Below are 13781 nucleotides of genomic sequence, written 5' to 3' on the forward strand. Positions count from 1 at the left end.
CAAGCTTGTCTGGTATCTGCTATGTAGCCCAATTTGCCTACAACTCATGACAATTCTCCTGTCTCAACCCCTGAGTCCTGGAATTACAGGAATGCACCGCTATCCTCAGCTAATAATATCTTTTTTTATATCATTTTCACTTTTGAACTGTGTCACTTTTACAAACTTTTTAAGGTTATATTTAGGGTTGGAAAGGCTGCTTAGTCAGTAAAGTATCAGTGCTACCAACATGAGGACCCAAGTTTGATTCCCAGAGTTGCTATAAAAGATTCCATGCAGAGCAATAATTTGTAATTCTAGTGTTGGGGAGACAGAGGCAGGCGGAAACGAGCAGGTTCCTGGGTTTTTCTGACACCCAGTTCACCCTACTTACTGATTTCCAGCTTAACAAGAGACTATATATAATAAAACAGGATGGAACCTAAGGGATGAAACCCAAGGTTGTTTACATGCACGGAATGTGTGTGTGTATGTGTGTGTGCGCGCACACACACACACACACACACAAATAAAAAAAACAAAAGTCACTAGAATTTAATTCAAACAGAAGCAAACCTAATTATATATCAAATATCACAATTATGTTGAAGACAATGCAGTCAATTCAAAACATAAGATATAACTTCACATTCTCAATGAAATAAATCATAAAGACAAAGAGACAAGCAAAGAGGTCTTCAATTCCATGAGTTTGTCACTGATTCTGTTGTGGATGCAGCAATTCTAAAATTGTGGAGCTGGGTTATTGTAGTCACAATGAGTAAATATTAATATGCTCACGTTAGAATCAGGGTTCTCCATAGGAGACAAGAGACACAAATGAAGACTGCAGGACAGGGAAAACAATGCTAGGATCCCAGAATATACTGCAAAGTGCTGTGGAGAACTCATGGCCCATGCTCCTACTTGTGATATGGGATACCTGTGTGTCTACCTACCAGTTCTGTCTACTGAGCAGTTCTAAAACTAGCAATAACTTCTTGAAACAATGATATAATGGAAATAAACAGATCTTGTTCCCAGATGTTCATTTCCTAATACCCTTTGCACTAAAAGAAATTATAACTTTTTATTTATTTTTATTTTGAGAAATCACTGATTGCTGGTTTGGGGCTGGGAAAGTACAGTGAGCCTGAACTCCTTCTACACCAGGGCTGAGGGAAGGAAACGCTCAGCCACTGTTAGAAACGCTCTTCAAGGGACTCTTATTGTCATACAACGTTCTTCAAGGGACTCTTATTGTCATACAATTCAAACATCAGAATTTAAAACGAGAGTTGATAATCACATAATGGATTTATTTTTCTGATGTGAGTGAACACTGATATTTTTAAAGCAGGAATAGGAAAAGGCATTTTCCCCTACCCAAATTTAGTTCAGTTATGAAGTATATAAGGAACGAGACAAAGAGCGAGTCATCATTTAACAAAACCAGCACTCTAATAACCGATATTAGAGACGGGTGTGTGTGGATGCTAAACCCTAGTAGGTGCGGGGCCACCAGGAAACCAGATATTCAGTCTCGTGGTAACTCCACAGATTATTTATTGATCGCAAAGTGAAAAAGATATCCTTCCAATGAAGAAATGTGGCAGACGTGCCTTTACCAAGAGATGCAGTTTAAAAAGAACATTAGACGAGATAACCTCATGGGCCACTTGATACTATTCATATCAAAGACACATTATCTAGGGGGCAGTCCTGTTAAATGTACTTAAAGTGAAATCTACTCATGAGACAAGCATCAGGGATGACCAAAGGCAAAGATACTTTTCAGAGCAGTTAAGTTCCCTTGTTCCATTCTCTTCAAAATGTTCAGAATCCTAAATGAACATAAAGGGACACTGGCTTACTCAGAGTCGGGGAAGACCAAAGGTAAGGGACAATCAGAGCATCAGACAAAAGGACATGATTAGAACCATTCAGAAAATTAAGAATTAGTCTAAATAACAGGCGAAAGCTTTTTATTGTTAAAAAAGTTCTGCCTATGATCAGTTGCATGCTGAGGTAATTTAAGGGCAGAACGCCACGCCTGCAACTGACTTTGAAATGTTCTAGCAACACGAAACAAAAACTAAATGTATCTATAGAGAACAGTGATAAAGCAGAAAAGGCAGCCTTCACCCAACTGGGGTACCCACGGGAAGAATCTACACAACTTATCCATCTGTTCATAGTCTTTCAAACTCCGTATTTGGGCAGGAAGAAGGTAGGAACTCCTGAGTCTACAGGACACTTCTATTTGCTTTGGTGTCAGAACTCTGTGTTCTGAATGACTTAAGTGGTTCCTAATGGGCAAGGCGGGAACTGGGTTCAGGAACCACAGCTCCCATGTGGTGTTGAGAACCATGGCCAAATTCTTAAAGACTGTGTCAGTTGCTGGCCCTCCTTCCCTGTGACCTCCAGCGCTCGGCATTCTCTGTCCCCTGTGTTCTTACTGACTGCCCCTCATATTTCCCATTTCTACTCCTTGGGACTGGCAAACACAAAAGTTTAAATTTGGATAATGTAGGCCGGAGATTACTCATACGTTTTCTGGGCAACCAGACCCAAAAATTCACACAGAAACTGTATTAATTAAAATACTGTTTGGTCAATGACTTAGGCATATTTCTAGCTAGCTCTTACATCTTGAGTTAATCCATTTCTATTAATCTGTGTATTGTTACAAGGCTGTGGCTTACCAGAAAGGTTCCAACTCCTTCTCCTTTGGCAGCTACATGATGTCTCCCTGACTCTGCCCACCCACTCTTTTTATTTATCTCTTCCAGCCTGGCTATATTCTGCTAAGCCATTGGCTAAAACAGCTTTATTTAGCAAATAAAAGCAACATATCAGAAGGTCATCACACATCATCTCCCCTTTTCTGTCTAACTAAAAAGGAGGGTTTCAACTTTAACATAGCAAAACAGTTATCAAGTAAGAATTACAGTTACAATAATTCTTTGTGAGTCTAAAGTTTCATAAATAATTTATCTTTTATCATAACTAAGGAAAACTATAACTATTTAGTCTTCAACTCCATTAAAGATTCCAGAAGGATATAATATTACCTATGTAAACAGGAAGTGCATTGCAAGCAACTTCCAAACCTCTAAAATTGACAGAGGCATCTTGCTACCTGGACAGTCATCCAAAGTTCTTCTGTAAAACTGGGGCATCCATATTCATCCTACAGAACTATAGTATCCAGGAGACTTTCCCATGAAGCAGGAAATTTGAAGAACTGTTCTACCTTGTATGGCAAAGTTCATCAGTTGCTTTCTTTTTTATCCTGAAGAATATCTGGCAGGGTTTTATTTTCCTGTGAAGTTGGAACCCTGAAGGATTGTCTCACCTCTTTTAGGCAAGTTAAGCAGTCATTTTCTGTGGGTTCTATATGTCCACTTCATACAGTATACCATCAAGCAGTCCAGGCAAGAGCAGTTTCTTATCCAAATGGCTAACAAATGCAATAAGGAGCCTCTTCAATGACCATCATCCTCCTGAAGTAGACTGGTGCTATCAGGAGATGTGTCTCATTTTCATGAAAACTCTAAATTCTTAAAACATTTTAAATGCCATATTCCATAGTCTTTGAAGTGTTAAAGCGTATATATCTAACCAAAATATATCTCTGTATATCTAGAAAACCTAATATGACTACTAGCTTGACTATCAATATGTAATTTTTAATTATATATTTTTAAATGACATGTATAAATATAATATCTTAAACAAGAGCAGAAATACATGCATAAAGTGGTGTGGGGGAATTATCTGTATTCTGTCAATCATATTTTAATAAAACGCTGATTAGTCAGGCAGGCAGTATAGGCGGGAAAGCCAGACAGGAAGTAGGGGTGGAGCAAAGAAACTTGGAGTATTCTGGGACACAGAAAGCTCTCTTTCCACTCCTGCGCAGACCACCGAAGAGGCAGCATGTAACTTGCCCAGCTGAGAAAGGTACGGAGTCATGTGGCTAATGTTGATAAGGATAATGGGGTAACATAAGTTATAAGAGTTAACAAGAAGCCTGACCTAATGGGCCAATCAGTTTATAAGCTTATGTGTGTGTGATTTTTCTTTGGGGCATGCCTGCTGTGGGGTACTGGGCGGGACAGATACCCCAACAAGCTGGCCCTCATGTTACAATAAAGTGCAGCAAATCAACCTTAAATTTGTATCAATAGATCTAAGTCCATACAAATGAAAAGTATTCATCTCTATATCATACTCCCCTTTAAATAAAAACAAACATTAATAAACAATCATTTTGGAAATTTGGGTGTACTTTTCTCCAAACTGCTTTCTGCTGTTTGTTGGGCAAAATATGTTTAGGATTCACAGAGACCTTTCAGGGGATCTTGTTTCATCAAACCACATTAGCCTGGAAGGAATTCACAGACTCTACTTTCCTGGGAAAACAAAAGCAGAACCTCTTTTCCAAATAACACATCTTCAGACTCAAATTTTGAAGTAAAGGTACCTTTAAGATATATATGCTGGTTTAGCGAGGAAGCCCCAGAATTAAATATCTCTCTGCAGTTAAAAAATTCAAAGGAAACACAATAATATACATAATCCAGACTCTCTGTGTATATTCTATCTTACATGACTTATTTTTCTTTTCTCCTTTAGTCTTTTATATTACTTTTACTGTCCTTTAGAGACTTTGTTGATATATACTTTTTTCTCTCCCACAAGCCTATGTACATTTTTTAAACACACTGTGTCTCACTTATTGGTCTTTTCTGTCTGAATCTGTCCTATTGTGTATCTGAAATCCTTTGCTGACAAGCAGTGATCTAAAATGGTAAGCAGTGTGGTTGGGGCAGCCATGGATGTTGGCTCTGTCCCTCTTGGTCTTTTAATATGATGAAAGTATGTCCACCTCCTCTGCAAGCCATGCTCACTCCCCCAGCTCCAGGGACGCAGCAGGTCTATGCTGTCGTTATGCAAATTGTAGCACTCTGCTCATAAACCCCATTTAAGAGTTCTGTAGCCGACCTCCCGAAAGAATCAGGGCTGTTCATGCTGCCAGTACAAACCAGGAAGCTGGGTTTTTTTTTTTATTTTTTTAAGGAGCTCTGTCTCTGCTTGAGGTCAGCAAACAGAGCCTATCTAAAAAAAAATGTGACTACCAAAAAGCTACACTTGGCTCCCATTTTTTATGGGTCTAGAAGCCCTTTTTTAGGTTTCTTAGGCTTTATATGAATTTAGATTGCCCCACGTTGGGTGCCATTTTGTAGGCCAAAGACTGCTCGTTTCCAGCTGCCAGACACCCCCCCAAAAAAATCACACAGAAACTGTATTAATTAAAACACTGTTTGGCCTATTAACTCAGGCTTCTTATTAACTAACACTTATATCTCAACTTAATCTATTTGTATAATTTTATGTTTTACCACAAGACATGTGGTTTGTACCTCCTTCGGCAGCTACATGGCGTCTCCTTGACTCTGCCTACTCTCTCTCTATATCTCTTTCAGCCTGGCTATATTCTGATATATTCCACTGGCCAAAACAGCTTTACTCATTTTCCAATAAAGGCAGCAGATATACAGAAGGACATCCCACATCCAGATAGCCTTCCCCTCTGATGTTTATATTTAAAACAATAGAAATCAGAGGACAAAATAACAGCGCTATATTGACAGCATTGCTTGCGCTTCTTCTAAATGGTTATTTCAAGATACCTGGATTGATGTTGTGTGTGCTAACAAAGCAAATGTAGAACTGCAAAAACTCACAAGCCACAGCATACTGGTCCTTGCTCTCCTCGAGAGGATAAATGAACAGGGGGTGAGTTTGTGGCTTTCCTGGTCCTAACTGTTCCATTCTCCAGCCAGAGGGAAGCACAGAACAATCAGGTGGAGCCCTATTCTGCCTTTCTAGTTCATTAAATCATATATCATTCTTACATGTGAGTCGCTAGGCCATAAATCATGTGAGACAGAATGGGAGCTAATTAAAGGGTCAGCTGAGCACATAATTTTGCATTCTGAGACACTAGAAACTGAGAATGACAATAAAATGTGAATTTTTTTTTTAAAAAAGAGCCAAGCCAGAATCATTTGCTAGCTGACAAAGCAAGGATCTCCAAGCTGCCAACGGGCTAAAACTGTTTCTTGGGGGTTTTTTGGGTTTCTTTTTTTGTATTTAAAGGAATCTACACAAAGGAGAATACTTACATGGGAATGAAGTTCCAGCATTTATTATTAGAATGTACTTGGGACATAATGTTTCTTTTGGTATGAATTACAGGGTAAAAAGAAATATCAATGAATTGTGCTCTTCACTCACTCCTGACTTAGGAAGTTTTCTTGCTCTCTGAGATGCATACTGTATACCTCTTCCGAAGCACATCCAGGAAAGCAACAGAATAGAAAGATATGCAGCTTGTCAAGGAGGAGAACAAAAATGCAGCCAGATCGAGAGGGCCAAGGTCACTAAACAAGTCAGGGACCGTTTGGTGACAAGAGCCTGAAGAGACAGCTGACTCACAGTGGCTGCTCTGCTCCAGACCTGCTGCCGCTTCACCCAGAAGGCATCTGGAGGGTATTTGTGCTTACGCGGTTTATGCTTGCCCTGCACGCCACAGCTTCCACACCGGGAAAAGAACTGCATCTTACTTACACCCAACTGCAAATATTAAGATGATTTCACTTTGGAGTTCTTTGAGGTTGTAATATAAGACAAGGTTTAGAATCTGCTACAAGAAAACCAGAGTGATATAAACGCCAGGTGAGGTTATTTAAAACAAGGAAAGCACTAACATTGTGTTATTATTATAATTTAATTGCAAAAAAAGTATGTGGTCACAGTGACTTCAGGGTACTTAAAATTTTATCAACTTTAATACCAAGTTATAATCACAGGTAAAAGAAACTAAATTGTAACAGGAAAATATACTCTCAGTTTATTAATTCTTTAAGAATATAAGTCTCCACTATTTCTGATTGAAGTTCCAGCAGATAAAATAGGAACCTTCCTGCTGGAGCCCAGAAGGGAGCAAAGTGAGGGCTACTGCCGCCCATGGTCCAGCATTCAGTCTTCATCCTGCGACTGAGTAACGGGGAGATTCAAAGAAACCACGGACCAAGAGCCCCATAATCAGTTCATCTGGATCTTCCTATATCATACAACACCAGTACCTCAACAAGTCCATTCACCCTGCTGTCCTTCATGATAACCTAGCGGTACGTGTGGGCTACTATTCTTCGCTGTCCCTCACCACAGCATCATTACTAATGCACAGGGCTCCTTCCCTCTTCTGCAAAGTCAAGGGACATGAATATCATATTGCCTTTCCAAAACATGGTTTCGAGGGAAAAAGAAACAGCCCAAGCTATAGAGAAAGAGAGACTGAAAAATATTTATGACTAGATCTACAATCAAAAGATAGTTAACAGAAACATTACAAGTGAGACGGAGGAAATTGTGCAGTCTGGTAAAGTGCTTACCCCACAAACATGAAGACCTATGTTAGAATCCCCAGCATCTATGTAAAAAGAGGTGTGTTGAGGCACGTGCCTGTAATCCCAGTGTTGGGGCGGCAGAGACGGGAGGATTCCCCAGGCCTTGTTAGCCAACCAGACTAGCAGAATTTGTATGCTCTGGGTTCAGTGAGAGACCCTGTCTCAGAGAACTATAGTGGACGATCATGACATGGACAATCTCTGGCTTATACAGATGTGTGTGCACCCACATGAGCCTACGCATACATATGCAATCCACACACACATGTGCACATACTCACATGAGCCTCCACATCCACATACCACACCCCCACACATGCACACACAAACCCACATGAGCTCGTGCATACATATACCACCCATACACACACATGTGCACAAACCCACATGAGCCCATAAATACATACACCATCACCCCCTCACACACATGAGTACATACTCATATGAGCCCACACATACATATACTACACACACATACACACAATAACAATATTAAGGACTCAGGGGCACAATGCAAATATGACTGGGGCTGCATACACCTAATTCCACCCTATGTTAATAATAATAATAATAATAACAGCAATATCAGTCTTTCTAGTCTGCCATATGTGACTACTATTCATGCATCTCTGAAAAAACCCATCAATGAAATTTTTTTTTAGGGCCAACATCATGGAAACTGAGATTCATTAATTATGAAACAGCATGTATGTTTTTGGGTTATAACATGAACCAATAATAAAGAGAGTAGAAGTTAGTATAAACAACTAGCTAGAACACGGACCTTCTGGCTTCAGTGCCATAAACCCCTGTGCGAATTCAAAGAGCATTGGATACTAAAGAGAAAAATATACAGAATTTCTACCTGGGTTCTCTCTGGAGAGTTCTCATGAAGAAGAATCACACCCGACTCCAGAAGATAAGTGCTTAGTGGTAGCCACCTCAGAGTGTCTGATTTACCCTTAAAAGTCCCCTTGTTTCTATTAAAGAAGATGGGAAACCTAGAGCCTCTGGGTCACTAAATGATTCTTGTACTTCTACATGTCAAGCCAGCTCCCAAGATCCTGTGGACCTCACCAGAAAGGACCATGTGCAGAGATGGGGGTCCTCACATCTCCCATTAATTTTTATTAGAAAATGAACTGAAACCTCTCCCGGCCAATAGACTACAGAAGAAAAATGAGTAGGGTTCTTATTTAAAGTTATTTTTAAGTATAATATCCCTTTGTGTGGTTTCATAATGTTTGAAATATTAGACAAAATACAAAAATAGATATTTTGTGCCAAGTATTTATGCTCAGTTCAGTTTTTTATCACTTAAATCTTGGTCATTCATGGACACTAAAAATTCTGTTTCAGTTGGCTAACTGGATCCGTTAGGGTCCCGAATGAAAAGAAATGCAAGCTTTGAATTGGGAGAATTGGAAATGGATTGTTTTCAAAGGCCTATGTACAGGTATACAATCAGGATGCGGAAGAACCACAAGGATGCTTCAGCAGCTAGAGGCTAAAGTAGGTTACTTCCCTGACCCAAAGGGAAGAGGGATGGCATATGGGAGAAGGCCACCTTGCAAGGTACAGAGACCATCACTGAAACAGAGATGGATACAGGGCTTCTAGGGAAAGACCTAGGGAACAAACACCCTGATCTCAATCCTCTCTTACCTTTCTGTCTCCTGACAAATTTCCCTTATACTAAAATTAAGCTGGAAGGAGAAGGGAGGCGCATTAGAAAGAGAGACTGGACTCCCAGAGCTCAGAAGACAACAGGCATGGGTGAGTACAGCTCCTGAGGTTCAAACAGAAGTTATCCACACAGGCAGAGATTCATGTGTCTGCCTGGTGCCTGTGGAGGCCAAGAGGGCATCAGAACGACAGGCAGTTGGGAGCTGCCGTAGGAGTGCTGGGAACTGAATGCAGGTCCTATGAAAGAGCAGTCCTTAAATGCTGGACCATGGCTCCGGCTCCCTGCAATACATTTCTAGCGCATCAGAGTGTTCACAGAGGGTGGAAGCAGATGCGAGCAGCCCCAGTCCTGTTTGCATTGTGCCCCTGAATCCTTAAAAGGCTCACAAATGTTGGTTGCACATGGCAAGAGCTTGCTAGTAAGAGCCACTCATTTCTCATCCCATCGAGCCACATCCATATTCACGACGATTCTGACAAGAGCTTCTGAGCTCTCTGCAAAAAGAAAATCTGGATCATCTGTGGGGAAAATGGAGCCATCAAAGCTGCCTGATGAGAGCAATGTCACGATCACGGTCTCCTTCAGAAACAAGTCTTTGGTGGCACGGTGGAGTGGAGATTAGATGATGAGGCAGAGATGGGAAGCTGGGAGATCATTTAGAAAGCCATTGCAATAAGCCAGGAGAGAGACAGTCGGTAGCATCACTTTGTGGCTTGCACCGTTTTATATCCCTGGTGCCTAATACTTTGTGTACCATAGGAGTGATATGAACTTTACTCCTCCAATTTTGAAGTTTCCACACTGTCCCATTGATTTCTCTTGATTTCCTGATGTCATAACCATCATTCATCAAGCACTATCGAGTCTGACTTTTAATAACTCACGAATGTTTCCTCCTCTCCCTGACAAAGAGTTGGTAAAGGCTACACTGATCCTGTATTTCCAAACTATGCAGGATGTTCTTGGAGGGGTTTGTGGAAAAGGAAGGTTTCTAGTCAAACCCCTCTCTGAAGCACTGGGATAGGCAACTTGTATAGACTTAGATGAGTAGTTTGTTTCCCCATGATTTCAAGAATTCTCTTGTGCCTTGAATGTTCTTAGGGAGATAGGGCCACATTCAGCAACTGATCCTGTTTTGTAGAAAATGTGTTGACAGTGGTCCACCTCAAAACACAGGGTGCAAAATGCTAACGTGGGCAACCTCAGGTTCTCCTTGCATTAAAACTTAATTCTTAAAACATAAGCGAAAACTTCCTTCTTCCATGGATATTTTTTATATTTATTGCCCCAGATAAGGGATCACATAGCACAAACGAGATTTCGGCACAGGTTTCGAACATTAGTGAAGTAATTCCTGGGCACTCGATTTGAAAAACTATGGTAAGAACAAAACTTGGCACACTCCATCTTGACAAGAGCAAGAGTTGGAGGCATAGATCAGCTAGAATTCTAACAAGAAGGGACTTGAACAAGGGCCTGCTCTCCAGCTGCTCACCAGCCTGCACTGAGACGTGATGGGAAGAAAAGCAAATGAAGACCCAGATACCTTGGTAAGGACCTACCAGCCAGGAGAACCCATGCCTCCCAGGAAGAAAGGGGTCTGATAAAACAGTATAACCTTACAAATAAAACTTTGAAAATGTAATTTCACGATTCCCAGCATTCATCAGTATCGGTACTCTTAACACTCTGGTCTGGACAGTTCTTGCTATGGGCTGCCATGTGTGTGGTGGTGTGCTCACCAATATTCTTGCCTCTGCCTATCAAGTGTCTATAACACATTCTGCACCCCACCCCCAGCTGTGACAAATAGAAATATTTCTCATCACTGACCAACTATCTCCTGACGGCAAAATCCTGCCAAAAACCACTAGTCTAGGTAGCCCTAGACAGCCTTAAAGAGACTCTTCCTTCATGGTATAGATGTGAAACCAGAGTGAGCCAAATGGATGATGTCAGAGAGGCTGAAAAGAAACAAAACAAAGCCTCGGTGGAAACTGTTATCCCAAGAACAAACACTGCTCTGTAACAGGTGCCTTGTCACTGCAGATGGATGAGTTACAGATGAGGATCCTAACTGGGGTGCTGCAAACCAAGCTACCTGGGTTCACATCCAGGACATTGCCCAGCTCTCTGGTTCTCAGTTTCTCCATATCGGTAAGATGGGGATAAGACTGGAATACAACATATGGGATTACGGTGGTAACTAAATGAGTATATTCCTAATTTTGAGTAAGTGGTGGCCTATATACTACATATATAAACACTCCTGGGATTCGATCTAGTCATAGGAGAGTGTGACAATGAATTACAACTCAGTTTCCACCACCAACTCAAAGGAGGTTCACGCGAGAAGCAGGAAGTCATAGACTATAGATAGCTATTTCCATGGAACAACTTGGTGCTCAAAAATTTAACTTCAGTGCGTATGGTTTCCCTGTCTCTGCCCCTCAGTGCGCCTTCACACTGCCACTGGCGGGGGATGTTTCAAGTCAGATCTGATCAGATGGGGTTCTCTATCATCTAGAGCCACGATCCCACAGAGCCCCCTCAAGAGCACAAGGGCCTGTGGGGAGAACCCAGTCTGGGAGTCCACGGCATGCTTCTCTGCTGTCATCAATTTCAGACTGTGTGCTTCTGTGTAGATTTTTATTTGGGAATATATTTCTGCTCCTAAAAAAAAATCCTTTAAAGTCATTGGACTAAAGAGACTCCACCAGGTGGCAGTCACTGCTACCCATGTGTATAGCCTTTGCCCATCCTTCCAGCTGTTCACAGGGCGCTCGGGATGCATTTACGGTCCCTGCCCAGCAACAAGGACTGGTACTGGAGGGCTGGCAACATCACAGTTTGTCTTGCAATTTCACCTTGGAAGGCTCTTCTCCGTTGTCTGTAGATGTGGCGTCCTTAAAATGACCCTTTGCTGGGAAATTTGCTCTGGTTTTAATTTTTTAAGAGCAAATGGATGCAGTGGAATTCTCTCTAGACCTTGATGTTACGGGTCCTGAACTGCGCACTTTGGAATTCTGTACAAACATTAGGGACCCACAGTCTTCTAAGGTGTTTCACTTTCTGCCTGTTTCCTGCCCCCCCCCCCAAAAAAAAACTCATCTCAAAACACTGCAGTGCACCAAAGGGTTTTAGACGGGAACATCTGTGTGGGTTCTTTGGTGTCTTCCCACTCACACCACCCCAGAGGTCCCCATACATATACTTCCTTCCAAGTCCCCTAGAAAAGGACAGCCAGTCTCTTCTAGTGTGGGCAATGTATGGTGCTTCTTCTCAGTGATACAATTATCCCCTGAGGCAGGAGGAGCTCAGGAGGCCTGGCTACTTGCTGGGTAAGGACAAAGACAAAAACACAGCCTTCACACAAAATGAATGGATGGATGGATGGATGGATGGATGGATAGATGGATGAATGCAAGTACCTTTTTCACTTGCCTGGGCATCTCTCTGAACTACAACATCTTCATACTTGTATTGAATAAGTCTGTGTTTTGGTCAGAAAGCACCAGTATTAAAAAGGTGTAACTAAGACATGCATCTATGTTGATGCAATACTTTACAAATTAAAAACTGCCTGAGCTATATTCATTGTATAGCTAGACATTTGAGTGACTGATTGGTAACCCTGTATAGGTTACCTATACTATTAGGAAGGGGTATCTTGCTCATCAACTGCCTTTTTAAACTATGAATGCATTCATTCACTGGCAGGAAATACTGATACACCCTCAAGAGGGTCACCGTCCATGGTCTTCACTGTGCATATGTCTCTCCCCTTCCAGCTCAGTGCCACAGCCCATCCGAGCACCTCCCTCCGGGTCCCACTTGGCAGTCAGACTCAAGACTGCTGCTGATTCTCCATCTGTCAAACTCAATCTACCTTCCACATCGAGGGAGGGCCTGGAGAGTGGACTAAGAAAAGAACAAAGAGAGCAGGCTGGCTTCACCGGGGACAAGATCCACCTGAAAGGGACCGGAAGTCCTGAAGATGTGGAAAATTCCCTAGCAGGACTTGCGTCCAGGCTTTGCTGGAGTCTTTCTGGAGCCCGACAGCCAGGAAGATAACAACCCGACCCAGTGAGCGGCTTTTGCCGTGTTTTCTCGGCTAAAAAGAATTCCTCTCAACCTGCCACAAGAAGAGAGAGTCACCCGGGGGGAGTCACTTCCAAGTTCTGCACGATGAGCTCGAACTCCTTGCTATAGCAGATAGATCCAGAGGAAATGCTCAGTCCTAGCTGATCAGTTAAAATGGACGAAACCCCTTGACAATAACCAACTGAAACTGCCTCTTCCACGGGCTACCAGCGTGAGCACAAATGTAGACATTTCTTGGCCTGTGCCTTCAACTATAAAAATAATAATTTGGAACATCTGATTTTAAAATTCCTTTCTCTTCTTTCTTTATGGTTTTCTGGCTGAAGATGAGTTCCAGAAACAGTAAGTTCCAAGTTCAAGACCTTGTCCTGGCAGGCATTATATTTTCATAAGTTGAAATTCCTCGAGAATACAAGCACTTGTTTCACGACCTGCAAATGGTGGGGAAAGTGTAAGATGCTATCAAATGAGACACAATAAGGACTTAAAAACACCAGCACACCCAGTCAAGTGTACTCCGACCTCTGCTT

General features: G+C 41.8%; 1 protein-coding gene across 2 annotated transcripts in view; it reads right to left on the minus strand.

The window, feature by feature from the left end:
- The window catches only part of Znf385b (zinc finger protein 385B), a 394076-nt gene that overhangs the window by 361607 nt on the left and 18688 nt on the right, over positions 1–13781 (minus strand). The window lies entirely within an intron of this gene.

Source organism: Myodes glareolus, chromosome 21 (assembly GCF_982192425.1).
Source record: "Myodes glareolus chromosome 21, mMyoGla1.1, whole genome shotgun sequence".
Classification (NCBI taxonomy): Eukaryota; Metazoa; Chordata; class Mammalia; order Rodentia; family Cricetidae; genus Myodes; species Myodes glareolus.